The following is a 12,527-nucleotide window of genomic DNA, read 5'->3' as shown; positions in this document are numbered from 1 at the left end:
TGTGTCACTGGCATTTCTTCTTGTCTGGGCCAGCTCTGCTGATTTCAGCAGTTTGCTCAAATCTCTGTGTTCAGTTGGAGAGTTGACTGGTGGCTGGGTGATCTAGGATGGCTTTACTTACGTGTCTGATGGTTGGCAAGTCTGCAGAAGGGATGGGAGCAACTGGGCCATGTGTCTCATTATCCAGCAAGCTAGCTCAGTTATATATTGGCAGAATTCACAGATGAGCAAGGGAGCAAGCTCCATTGTGAAAAGACTTGCATGAGTCATGATTGCTAACATCCTATTTGCCAAGCAAGTCACATGGCTGAACTCAGAGTTAGAGTGGGAGGGGACTTGCAGTTACATGGCAGGAGGGAATGGAGGAGTTCCTGTTGTAGCTCAGAGGGTTAAGAACCTGACTCGTGTCCATGAGGATGAGGTTTTTATCCTTGGCCTGGCTTAGTGAATTAAGGATCTGGTATTGCTGGAAGCTGTGGTGTAGGTTACAGATGCAGCTTGGATCCTGTGTTGCTGTGGCTGTGGTGTAGACTGGCAGCTACAGCTCAGATTTGACCCCCAGCCTGCGAACTTCCATATGCTATAGGTGCAGCTCCTCCACCCCCATCAAAAAAAGAGGACATGGAAACTGGAAGGGGAAGAACTGCTATCATTTTTGCAATCAACTCACACTGGCCATCAAAACATTATGCATTAAGATGTTCATCACAGTGGTTTTTATAGCATAGCAATTCATAATGTAATTCAAATGTACAACAAAAACCATAAGAAATTATGATACACTGACAACTCCCATTTGGTAACATTAAAAAGCTTCTGGGAGTTCCCATTGTGGCTTAGCGGGTTAACAGCCCAACATAGTGTATGTGAGGATGCAGATTTGAGTCCTGGCCTCGCTCATTGGGTTAAGGATCTGGCATTGCTGCAAGCTGCGGTGTAGGTCACAGATGTGGTTTGGATCCATTGTTGCCATGGCTGTGGGGTAGGCCTGCAGTTGTAGCTCAGGTTCACCTCCTGGCCTGGGAACTTCCATATGCCTCAGGTATGGTGGTTAAAAAAAATGCTTCTGATATTGATGTACTTTTAAGTGAAAAAGGATACCCAGTTTTATGAACCCTTTGGTAACTAAGTAATAAACAATAATGCTAATTAAAAATGTTGGAAAGGCATATACAAAAAAAATTTAGTAATTATATTGAGAGAGGCATCATGAGTCATTCTATTCTTCCTTAATCAATGCATCTCAAAAACTATACCACATATATATTATAAAACCTATCTAAATTTTATTCCAAATCAATTTCCCATATTCATTTTTTTAATTTATTTTTCTTAAGGCTGCACTTGCAGCATATGGAAGTTCCCAGGCTAAGGGCTGAATCTGAGCTGCAGCTGCAGGCCTGCCCCCCAGCCACGGTAACACCAGAGCTGAGCTACATCTGTGACCTGAGCCACAGCTTGTGGCAACACTAGATTCTTAGCCTACTCAGCGAGGCCAGGGATTGAACCCATATCCCCATGGACACTATGTTGGGCTCTCAACACACTGAGCCACAATGGGAACATTGGTTTGCATGTTTATTAAAAAAAAATAATTTTGTGCATCTCTCAATTATTAATCTGTCACATTATAGACACCCAGAAAATACGTTTCAACAACATTTTCTCTTGGCATAAAGGAAAATTTTACAATTTCTTCTTATGAAAGAGTAATATAAGATTGCAAGAGCAAGAAGTAATTTAAATATGTTTGGGGACCATTTTCATCTTCAGAATTAAGGATTATTTTAATTTTACATCATTGCCTTTTCTCTTTTACTTTCCTTTTTAGTTTTATGATTTTAGGATTCCCTATTTTTAATTTTCATACAGAGATTTCTTTAAGTGATCATTATAATTAAGCATAAAGTCATAAGTTACAAAGTCATATTTTGCTGGATCCTAGAGTTCTAAATTATTCATTCCACTTACTTATTTGTTCATGTGAAAACTTCCAGTTTATTGCTGTTTTTTTTTTTTTGTTTTTTTTTTACTTTGTACAAATAAGGCAGGAAAAAGGAAGGACATAATAAAATACATCTTCAAGTTTGTTGATCTTAAAGTTTATATTGTTGGATGCTCTTGTGTCCTTCCCAGACATCAATTTTCTCCCAGAAGTCCTTGATTTTATTTTTTTTAAACCTTGTTGCACTCAATGTATTCCAGCAAACCCTTACCGTTTCTTCTTGGACCATAACTTCTTAACTAAAGCCATTTATTGATATACTACTTTTTTTCAGTGAGGTAGCAGATCAATAAATTAAAGATTAGTTCAGTGTGTCAGCTTTTCCTAAGCATTCTGGGACTCATTTACTACTCCGGTGGACTCAGAGGCCAGGTGGCAGCCTCACACAGAAATAATGGGTTTCTCTGTCGAACATTTCTACAAGTTACCTTTCGTACTAATTGTTGAACTCCAAACTGTTTTAGACAAGAAATTGGCTGTAGATCATAACTTCATATGTACTACTATTATTAGTTAGAAGAAATTATTTTCAATATATCCCATTTTGTATTACGCTACCAGGCTCAGATCCAGTTCTAGGAGGATTCTTTGGGGAGATAGTTTTTTCATTACATAAAACAAGCCCACTGCCTTGGCCTGACACAGCCTGTATTTTTCTTTCTTTCTTTCTTTTTTTTTCCAGGGCACAACATTTCCATAAGCTCTCTTCCACAATCCTATTTATATAACGATGTGGGTGGGATATATTAACGCTGCACTGGATTTCATCAATCTTATCTCTTGGAATCGGTACAGTCTATTTACTCTGATATTGTTGTGTTCACTGCTGCTAGCTTTTACCCAGCTTTCATTGCTCAGAGGTCCGTTCAGGGATCTGAGCTGTTTACTTTTTAGATCTTCCTGTTAGTATCACAGTCATTGCCGAGAACTCTGCCCTCAGCTGAGAGTTTTACAATTCAAAACCTCATTACATTTTATAGAGCCATATTTGGAATCTCTATCCCCAACTGTTTGAAATTGCCTTTATTTTTACTTAAGAGCCTTTAGATATTTGATCAGAAACATTTTGTGTGGATGAAAAAGAACAGATCAGCCATAGAAAGTGAGGGTCTGGGAGGCACGTTAGAACCGCGTTCAGTGATCATATTTAATATGTTGATGGCCAGTTTTACCTGAGAGGTCTAATGCCATTCATTTACTGGTTTGGAGACGATGGTCAGAATAAGTTCTATTTCAAAAAGACAGAATGTCAAAATAGTGGGAAGCCTAGTGCTGAAAAATTAGGGAATTGCACTTTGATACACCACTGGTAGGAATGTAAATTGGTATAATCTTTCTGAAAAGCAATTTTACAACGTATAGAAAGATTTAATAATTGCCTAATCCCACTGACTCAGCAGTTCAATTTACAAGATTTTACCCTAAGGAAATAGTTCTGGATTTAAGCAAGGATAAAAGGATGTTCAACATCATTTGGCTAATGATAACAAAATATTGACAACAACTTAACTATCCAACAATAGGGGATGGCTGAATAACTTTAGGTATATGCATTGTATGTGATATTATACATCCTCTGAAAACTATGCTTTGAAGAATATTTAGTGATATAGAAAAATGTGTTACATATTAAGGGTTCAAAACCTATTTATAAAATAGTATACACAGTATAATACTATTTTGGAGGAAAAAAAGTGTATTTATGCCTAGAAAACAAAATTAGAAGTATATGCACTAAAATAAGAGTGTTTATTGTTCAAAAACCTGTATCTCATGCATAGATATACACCAACTACAAGAATTCCCATTGACAAAGAGACATTAGCATTTACAAAGAAGCTTATGCAGGCTGCTATAATGTGATGTGTGTATGTATGTGCAAAACCAGTGGTCTGAAAACTCAATGATCTTTATGCAAAAAGGCATAAACAGAATTAGCAATCCATATAATTTTCTCTTTCCATAGACAGATTGACTTTTAGAAGCAGAATTTTTTTAGAAGCAGAATTTGGGGGTTGTTGAAATAAACACTACAATGCAGTGTGAAACTTTGGACCTCCCAAATTATTACACTCACGTTCTTCCTGCTCGGCCTCTGGTCGAGAAGTGCTGTCAGGGTTCTGGGTGTGTCCCTGTGTATGTGTGGTCTGTGGGGTCAGAGGGTGGCCTCAGGGACATGGGCTGGGAGAGATTTGGAGGTGATGTTGCCCTGTGTTTGTGCCCCTCCACTATGTCCTCGTAGTGGAAATTGAGCAGGAGAACCTGACAAATATTGACCTACTATAATACATAAAATAATGATGAATAAAATGATTGCAAAAGTAATTGGAAACATTTTTTTTTTTTTTCTATTTTAGTCCCATAACAAGGGGCCACCAACTCAGATGGGGAGGTGGGGAGAGGGACATGTCCACGTTTTTCCTCCTTCCTGCTTTGCTACCCCCAGGACACCCTGGATGACTTTCCTAAGAGGTCAAATAGGGTAAAATTCTCTCCTCTATCCCCAATTTAGCCTTTATTTCACTCGGTAAACCTATTATCATTGAACGGTGCACTGAACATACCACTTGCCTGGCTGCTTTGTGAGCCGTGGCGTTGGGGCCGCTTCTGTTCTTAAACACCTATTTTTAAATCTGGTTCATTTACAGGAATTAGGATTAACCTTCTAAAAGGCAAAACCAAGAGGCCCTGGGATAATTAGGAGAACCTATAATCTCTCCTCTGCCTGAGACTTTTACAATATAACCTTGCTCATTGGTCAATGGGGAGATGCCCTTTGGAAAGGGGGAACTGGAGATTTTTTTGGGATCTGTTTGTTCCTCCGAGGGTTTACCCTAGAAATTCAACAGTCCATTTTTTGCATCTCTCTGTGAAATATTTGGGGTTGCTTTTTGAGGAACTTAAAGTTTTTTATGTAATGTGCTAGATTTTACTTGGTCCTTCTAATTCTCCTCTATTTAATTAATTAACATGCCATCAAGAATTATACCACTTTGTCCAAGACAACCTACCTTTTATTGCTTTTTTGGTATAAAGGCACCCTTCCTCATTCTTCCTGTCACTTCCACAGAAACGCCTGAATCCATCAAACCCACAGCTGGGGAATCCCTCGTGCCCTTTTCAATGGGTGCTTGCAAGCACTAGTCTTTGAAAACAGGGCCCAACATCCCTCTCTGAACTCATTTGTTGGCCAGAACATCTGCAATGCTTCAACAGTAGAGGCAACAGATGTGTACAAAGATGTCATTCTGGAATGTTCTTCAGGTCCCCTGGGGTGAGGACTGTCATCATTACATGCTGGGCAACTGTGTTTCATTTCTTATATTCCTGGCCCTGATTGGAGTTTCCTACTTTTTTATCTTTGTCTTTTTTTCTCAACATGTTGATATTGTGCCTGACTCTATGGTGGTGGGTTTTAGGGGTCCTGGAAAAGCCATGGCATTTGTTGTCTACACATTGCTTCTTATAAAGTACTTCCTAGTTTACACATCCTTACTACATCAGTTGATTCATTTTTTCCCCCACTGTATTTTTAATTTTACGCTTTCTCTGGCTCCTTCCCTAAAATATATACATGCTCTCAGATCTCCCCTACCTTAAATAATTCTTTCCTTGGCAAAGATACTGCTGTTCCTCATTAGAGCCCATTATGGCCCTATTTCTTGAAAGAGTTTTCTGCCAGCCTATTGTCCCTTCCTCCCTTTCTCTCACTCTTCAGAATTCACACTATTCTGGCTTCTGTTCCCAGAAAACTACGAAACTGCTCACGTTTGGCTTATCAAGTGCTCCTAACTGCTCACTTCCTGTTTCTGTCCTAGGTGACCTTTCTAGGTGCCTGAGACATCATTTCCCCCCAGTTCTCATTCGTCTGACTACTGTCAACTCCTTCAATTTCCTGTTTTCGAGTATCATCTTTTTGATCATATTCTGTTGTCACTCTAGCCTACATAGCTGTCCTTCAGATAATCTCTTGCAAATTAGGGGCTTTAAACACCATCTATGCATGACCTCCAAATCAATAACACTAATTCTGACATACCTTCATGTCCAGAAACATTTCCAGCAGCCTTTGCCTTCTTGCCTCGGCTCCTTTCTATTTACCCAAGTGAAACCTGAGTGCTCTTCCTCTCCTAGCTATAAACCTAATCAGGAGTGAGGTTATCTAATTATCATTATCTAGTGGCTTCATGTTGCCCAGAAGCGAAGCCCAGACTCCTCAGGCTCACATTCAAGGCTCTTCAAGAGCTGTCCAAATCCAGTCAGTACCTTGAGAACAGTATCTCTCACACAGCCTTAATTTAGCGAGTCTGCTGGCTATGCCAACAATCTTGAGTGTATCTGCCTCTTCAGCTTCACCCATGATATTTTTCAGCACAGGTTATGGCTCAAGGAATATACATTAAATAAATGAGTAGACAGAGTTGCCATTGTGGCTCAGTGGGTTAAGAACTCAACATAGTCTCTGTGAGGATGTAGGTTTGATCCCTGGCCTCAGTGGGTTAAGGATGTTGCCACAAGCTGTGGTGTAGACTGCAGATGTGGCTTGGATCCAGTGTTGACATGGCTCTAATGTAGGCCCCAGTTGCAGCTCTTATTCAATCCCTAGCCTAGGAACTTTCATATGTGGCAAGTGCAGCCATTAAGAAAAAAAAAAAATTAGGGAAATATCTGTTCAGTTACTGAACAAAAGTCTTTTCACTCTTCTCAGCCTACTTCTTGTTCTGCCATCTCCATGAAATCTTTTCTGATCCTTCCCCTGGAAGCCATCTCTCCTCCTTTGAGCTCCTGTGGCATTGTTTTATTATATTAGTCCCATGTATGTATTTTTGTAGTCTTTATATATTGTAGTCTCTCCAGTGTCCATCATAGTACCTTATACCTACTAGGTGCTTGTTAAATGGATAATAGACTTAATGCAGTCTTTTTAAAACTAAGCAACATAAAGCCCTTGGGATATTAACTTTGTGGGCCCCCAAAGCTAACAAACCCACTTAGTAAATAATTTAATATTTAATAAACTAAATTTAAAAAGTAGGCCTATTTCAATTTTTTTTTTTAACATTGTAGAAATGTTCCTAGAACCTACTCAGAGCAGATCAGTATATGGATCTGAAAAGGAATGGTAGGGTATCAAAGTAAAACCAAATAAAGTTAAGAGATGGCGGTAGTTTTCCATATATTAGCAGTTGGTAATTTTCAACATAAGCTGCCATTTTGACAATGTTTGTCATAATTTCATATCTAATTCAACACAGTTTGTTCTAATATGTTAGGCTAGTGGAGCCCTAATATATTTAAAGATGTCATGGCTAGATTAAGTATTAAAAATCATATTTGATCATATTTGACAACTATGTAATATGCATGATCATTAAAAGATGTTACCAATTTTAGGATCTCTGATTCTGTATCAATGTGTATGTAGTCATGGCTTACGTTGACCTTATTTACCTCTGTCACATGAGCCCGGCAACTATTGAATAGAATTCTTTGTTACTTAGCATTGGGTTGGCTAATTCTGTTTTCAACAGGTAGGGGCTCTGCATTTCAGACATTGACTTGGCATGAAGCCACAGGTGAGCTGCCATGCACCTATGCAAAGTAAGGTCACCTGTCCATGCTTGTAGACCTGGAGTGGACACAGGATAATTTGGGGAATGCACAGTTTTGGAGGAACTGGGAAGATGTTTCTTAATCTTGAACTTTAGCTGGATTTCTGATGGTCACTAACACAGAAAAACCTGCTAATTTTGAGTAGGCCACTTGCGTAATTTTTTTTTTTTTTTTTTTTGTACTTAAAGTAAAATGTAAAATGTCAGGCAGCTATCCATGATTCACTCCAGGGAAAGGGAGCAGTTAATGATTAGTCTTCTGTTTACAATTAAAGTCTGATTTCTTTTCCTAATTTTAGTTGACTTGCTCTTGGTCCTCTGGACTCCTAATAGGCCTTGTGGATTCTAAATAGATTCTGCTTTGACTCCCAATTACCGTGCAATTAAAGGACCTCCAAATGCTGCCCTTTAGTTTTGTTTATGTTCATTTTCTCTAGGCTTTTGTTCTGTAATCTATTTTTAGTTGCCATATCAGTTCTTTATAATATTATATTTGTTTTTTAGTGATACACTACCCTCATTTTCCAATATAGCCCTCCTTTATTTAAAAAAAAAAAAAAAAACAACTTAAGAAAATCCCGGAGTTCCCATCGTGGCGCAGTGGTTAACGAATCTGACTAGGAACCATGAGGTTGAGGGTTCGGTCCCTGCCCTTGCTCAGTGGGTTAACGATCCGGCGTTGCCATGAGCTGTGGTGTAGGTTGCAGACACGGCTCGGATTCAGCGTTGCTGTGGCTCTGGTGTAGGCTGGTGGCTACAGCTCCGATTCAACCCCTAGCCTGGGAACCTCCATATGCCGCGGGAGCGGCCCAAGAAATAGCAAAAAAAAAAAAAAAAAAAAAAAAAAAAAAATCCCCAAAATGGCTTCATAAACTTTGGTGGAAATAAGTAGTATGAGAAAGGGCTAAATCTGGAGGGGATTGGCTTAAGAATATAGGTTTGGTAACTAAATCCAGCCCTAGAATGAGGAGGTGGCCTTGATCATTTTGTGCTTCCTAGGTTTAATTGAAGAGACAGACATTTTGTTTGTTTTCTAAAGTGAGGCCCTGTTTTGCACATTGCCCTGGGGTTTGTGCATGAAATTAATAGTTAGATGGCTGAATAATGGATAGTCACCCCCTTTCCTTGCACTGTTCAGGGTACAGTTCTGAGGTTCATTACGTAATGTCTCCCTTGCAGGGCCAGTTTCTCTGGACCTTCCTAAGTGATGGCTGGTTAAGCTGATAATGGGAGAAAATTAGGGCAGACTCCCCATGGCAGGCAGGCCACAAATATGTGTTCTAAGAGTGAACTTTAAGGGCCTGCTCCAAACCCCCAAAGAATCACTTGAGAGTGACTAATTAGGACTTCTTCTGAAAGCAGCCTAAAAAGCAACTTCAATATTGGGGATTTCAGGAGGATAGAACACCTGGTATCTGGTGGGGCCTCTCAAAGCACACTTGGTCTCCTGGAGCTCCATGGAGTGGTGGCCCTACACCTAAAGACCTTCAAAGGTCTGAAGGCTATAGTAATAAGCCCAGGTCTGAGTCCTTAATGAAGATCAGTTCAGCACAGTAAGCAGTAATCACCATTAGGCCTTGCAAAAAAGTGCTGAGTTACTTTTCCTTCTGCTTTCTGTTGATGTTTCAGGAGAATAGAGGGGAAAAGGAACAGATATGGGTTACCCCAACCCATAAATAATTGAAAGAATATGGAATGAAAATTCACATTTGTTTCTTTTCATAATAATCCCACTTAAACAGCTCATTCAACTGTGTATGCCAGTAAATGGAGTGGAATTGGAATTGACAGGAAGGGTTTCTCTTGACTGTGCTTAAATATACCAACTGAGATGCAGAAATGCTTTCTGGTGCAAAACAAAAGAATCAGCAAATGAAGGCAGTCATTTTGAGCTACCTCACTTCTTTCTTCCCTTCCTGATAAAGCACCTAATGAAATGTGAAGTGGTCCAGGAGTTGTAGGCAGAAGAATGCCTTAATGGAATAATGGAGAGAGAGGTATTTGCTATAAACATGGGTCCAGGCTTCGTGGTGAAAGTGTAAAACATACTTCCAGGCTGGGGATGAGCAAAGAGCAAGGCTCATGATCTGAGAACAGCAAAATAGCCTATAGGGAAGACATTTTTCAATTAGTAACATCTCCTAAGGTTTAAGAGCAAGACAGTTCCAAATCAGATAAAAGCAGATGCAAATGTGGTGGCATTTAAAAATATTAGCGGATGTTTTTCTCTTTCTTTTCCCCCTTCTATTATTCTTCCCTTTCTCTCTCCTGCCCCACTTGATTAGGTAAGTCCTCTAGAGTCATCACCCCAAGGAAGGGAAATGACAAGGTGTAAAAGAGAAAGAGGAAATAGCTTTGGTTTCTAAAATCTAAGCCCTGGGAAGAACCCAGAAGATTTGGGGTACAGGTAGAATTTGGTAGACGAGAGTTTGAGGAAAGAGGGCTTTTCTTGGACTAAGATTCCCTTAGGCCAGGGAGTGGGGGGGTCTGCCTGGGGAAAGGATGAGAGCAGGCATGTTGATGGGTGCTGGAGGGGGGTTCTGTGCCCTGCTATTTAGACAATATCAGGGGAAGGTGGTGAGACAGCCAGTCCTCATAGACTGTTCACAGCTTCGCAGAAATTTCTGAGTCAAGTGACACCCAAAGAACAAAGGGTTCCTGTGCCCCAGGAAGTGCCGAGGCAGCTGGGATGAGAGCCAGTGCATCCAAAGAGGCACAAAGGAATAAAGAACAGTCACCACATGGCTTCCTGTGAGGACTAAACATGTGTATCACTGTCTGTGGCCTCCTTAGAATTTAAACACAACCCTGGGGAAAGAGGGTGGATTTTAAAATGAGTGAGACTGAATTTCTACCACTCTGGTAGGACGTAGTATCGATATAGAAATTAAGTTAATATAAAAATGAAAAGTTATAAGCCATGATTTGTATCATGAGTGGGGCCAGATCCAGTATTTCTTAGCCTCTTGAAGGAGACTGATTATTATTCCCTTAAACTGGAGGATAAACATTTTGAGACAAAGGCCATGACCTAGGCAGGGAATTGATGAGCAGAGATGAGGTGGACTCTTGAAATTAACCATGGAGTTTGAGTTGCATTGCAAAGAAACTTTTAAGGGTATCACATAATAGTTTAACCCCGAGGGAAGAAGAATAGGGGTTGAGATGGGTAGAAAGCAGAAAAAGGGTGACTCAGCAGGATCCTAGAAGAGATTAAATTATTTGATTCTCAGGAAAATCCTCTAGAAAAGGAAGGAGATGTGAACTTCATGCTTCCAGCATAGTTCCTGACAGGGCTGGTGGAGACAACAGATAAGTCCCAAGGGACACTTCTCAGACTTTTGGGGAAGGCAGATAAGAATTCCTCTTCCCCAGAACCAGCCCAACACATAACATACAAATGCACCTTGCTGCCGGAGCGTGGGGCCTGTGAGCTGGGGGAGACTGCCTTGTCTTCAGAATGCTGCCCAGCCTCAGAAGTGCAATGGTTTGAAGACAGTTCCAAGAATTTGGGAAACAAAAGTTTCCCTCTCTTTCCGTTTCATGTAGAAAAAATTAGTGAAAACTTTTCATGGTAAATGATAGAGAACCACAGGTGGTAGTGACATAACTAAGGTAGGATTTGAGGGGGTTTGGGGAAAGGAGAGAGAGATTCTGATCTTGTCTCTTGACTCTTGGCCTTTTGACTTATGAGACATATGAGACTCAAGAATCATGTGAGAATTGCTCCACCTTTTGGCACCAGGCATCCTCCCAGCCTCAACTGAGGAGGAAGGAAGCAGGCTGATCTGGGGAAGCTGCCAGCCACAGGACCAAGTCTTGAAGACAAACACTAACTTGGAACAGTCTTAATCTGTGGTTCTACTCTCTCTGGTGGATGGGCTGTAAATGGAGAAGGGAGAAGCTGAGTGTCTCCTAGATTAAGTGACCCCCAGTTAAGTGAGGCAAGAAATTTACACCAACTAGTACCCACACTTCCATGGGATATTTTGCTCCAGAGAATTACTATTCTGAAAAACTAGTTTTGGACAGAGATGTAGTTTGCTGGGGGTAATTTTTTTTCCTTTGCACGATTTACTAGAACAACAAATGTGGTGAGAAAATAATTTTGCATCAATGTTTTGTTTCTCTTTCCATCTTTCTTACCCTGGCAGAGCCTCCCCATGTGCTATAGAGACTGATCTCTGGTTTTCGTGTTTCCGAAGTCTAAATCTGTTCTAAACCTTCAGTAACAAATTTCTCATGATGGAAGCAATGCTGCTGATTCAGATGAGAGAGAATTTTCTCTAAGAGGTTCAGCAAAGGTCTTCCCTGGGCTGGTAGCAAGGAAGAAAGGGAAGTAAAAGAGGGAAAGCCTAGTTTTGGAGGACGGTGTTTCTTGTGAGACCTGAAGGAGAAGAATGAATTGTTGCTCTAAATGTTTTACACATTCTCCTGAATGTGAGAAGTGACACTGGCAGCAGGGGCAACTTCCAATTTTCAGAGTTTGAAATAAACCCAACCTGGCAAGGCCAGTGTCTCTGTGCTCTTTCTGGTCTTGTGATGTGTGGGCTCTGAGTTGATGTTCTGAATGATGATCCCATTGTTTTTGGCTTTATTTTATATGGTACTCGTTGTGCTTCCTGAATTTGAGTGAGTGCTTACTTTCCCATGTTAGGGAAGTTTTTGGCTATTATCTGTTCATTTTTTTTCTGTCACTTTCTCTCTCTCTCTCCTTCTGGCACCCCTATACTATGGATATTGTGCTTTTAACATTGTCACAGAGTTCTCTGAGACTCTCTTCATTTGTTTTCAATCTTTTTTCTCTTTGCTGTTTCGTACAAGTGATTTCCACTAGTCTGTCCTCCACCTCGCTTATTCATTCTTCTGCTTCATGTATTCTGCTGTTGGTTACTTTTAATGACTTTTTT

Source organism: Sus scrofa, chromosome 6 (assembly GCF_000003025.6).
Source record: "Sus scrofa isolate TJ Tabasco breed Duroc chromosome 6, Sscrofa11.1, whole genome shotgun sequence".
In the NCBI taxonomy this organism is placed as follows: Eukaryota; Metazoa; Chordata; class Mammalia; order Artiodactyla; family Suidae; genus Sus; species Sus scrofa.
The sequence above is the reverse complement of the archived record's forward strand: the minus strand, read 5'-3'. Positions refer to the sequence as shown.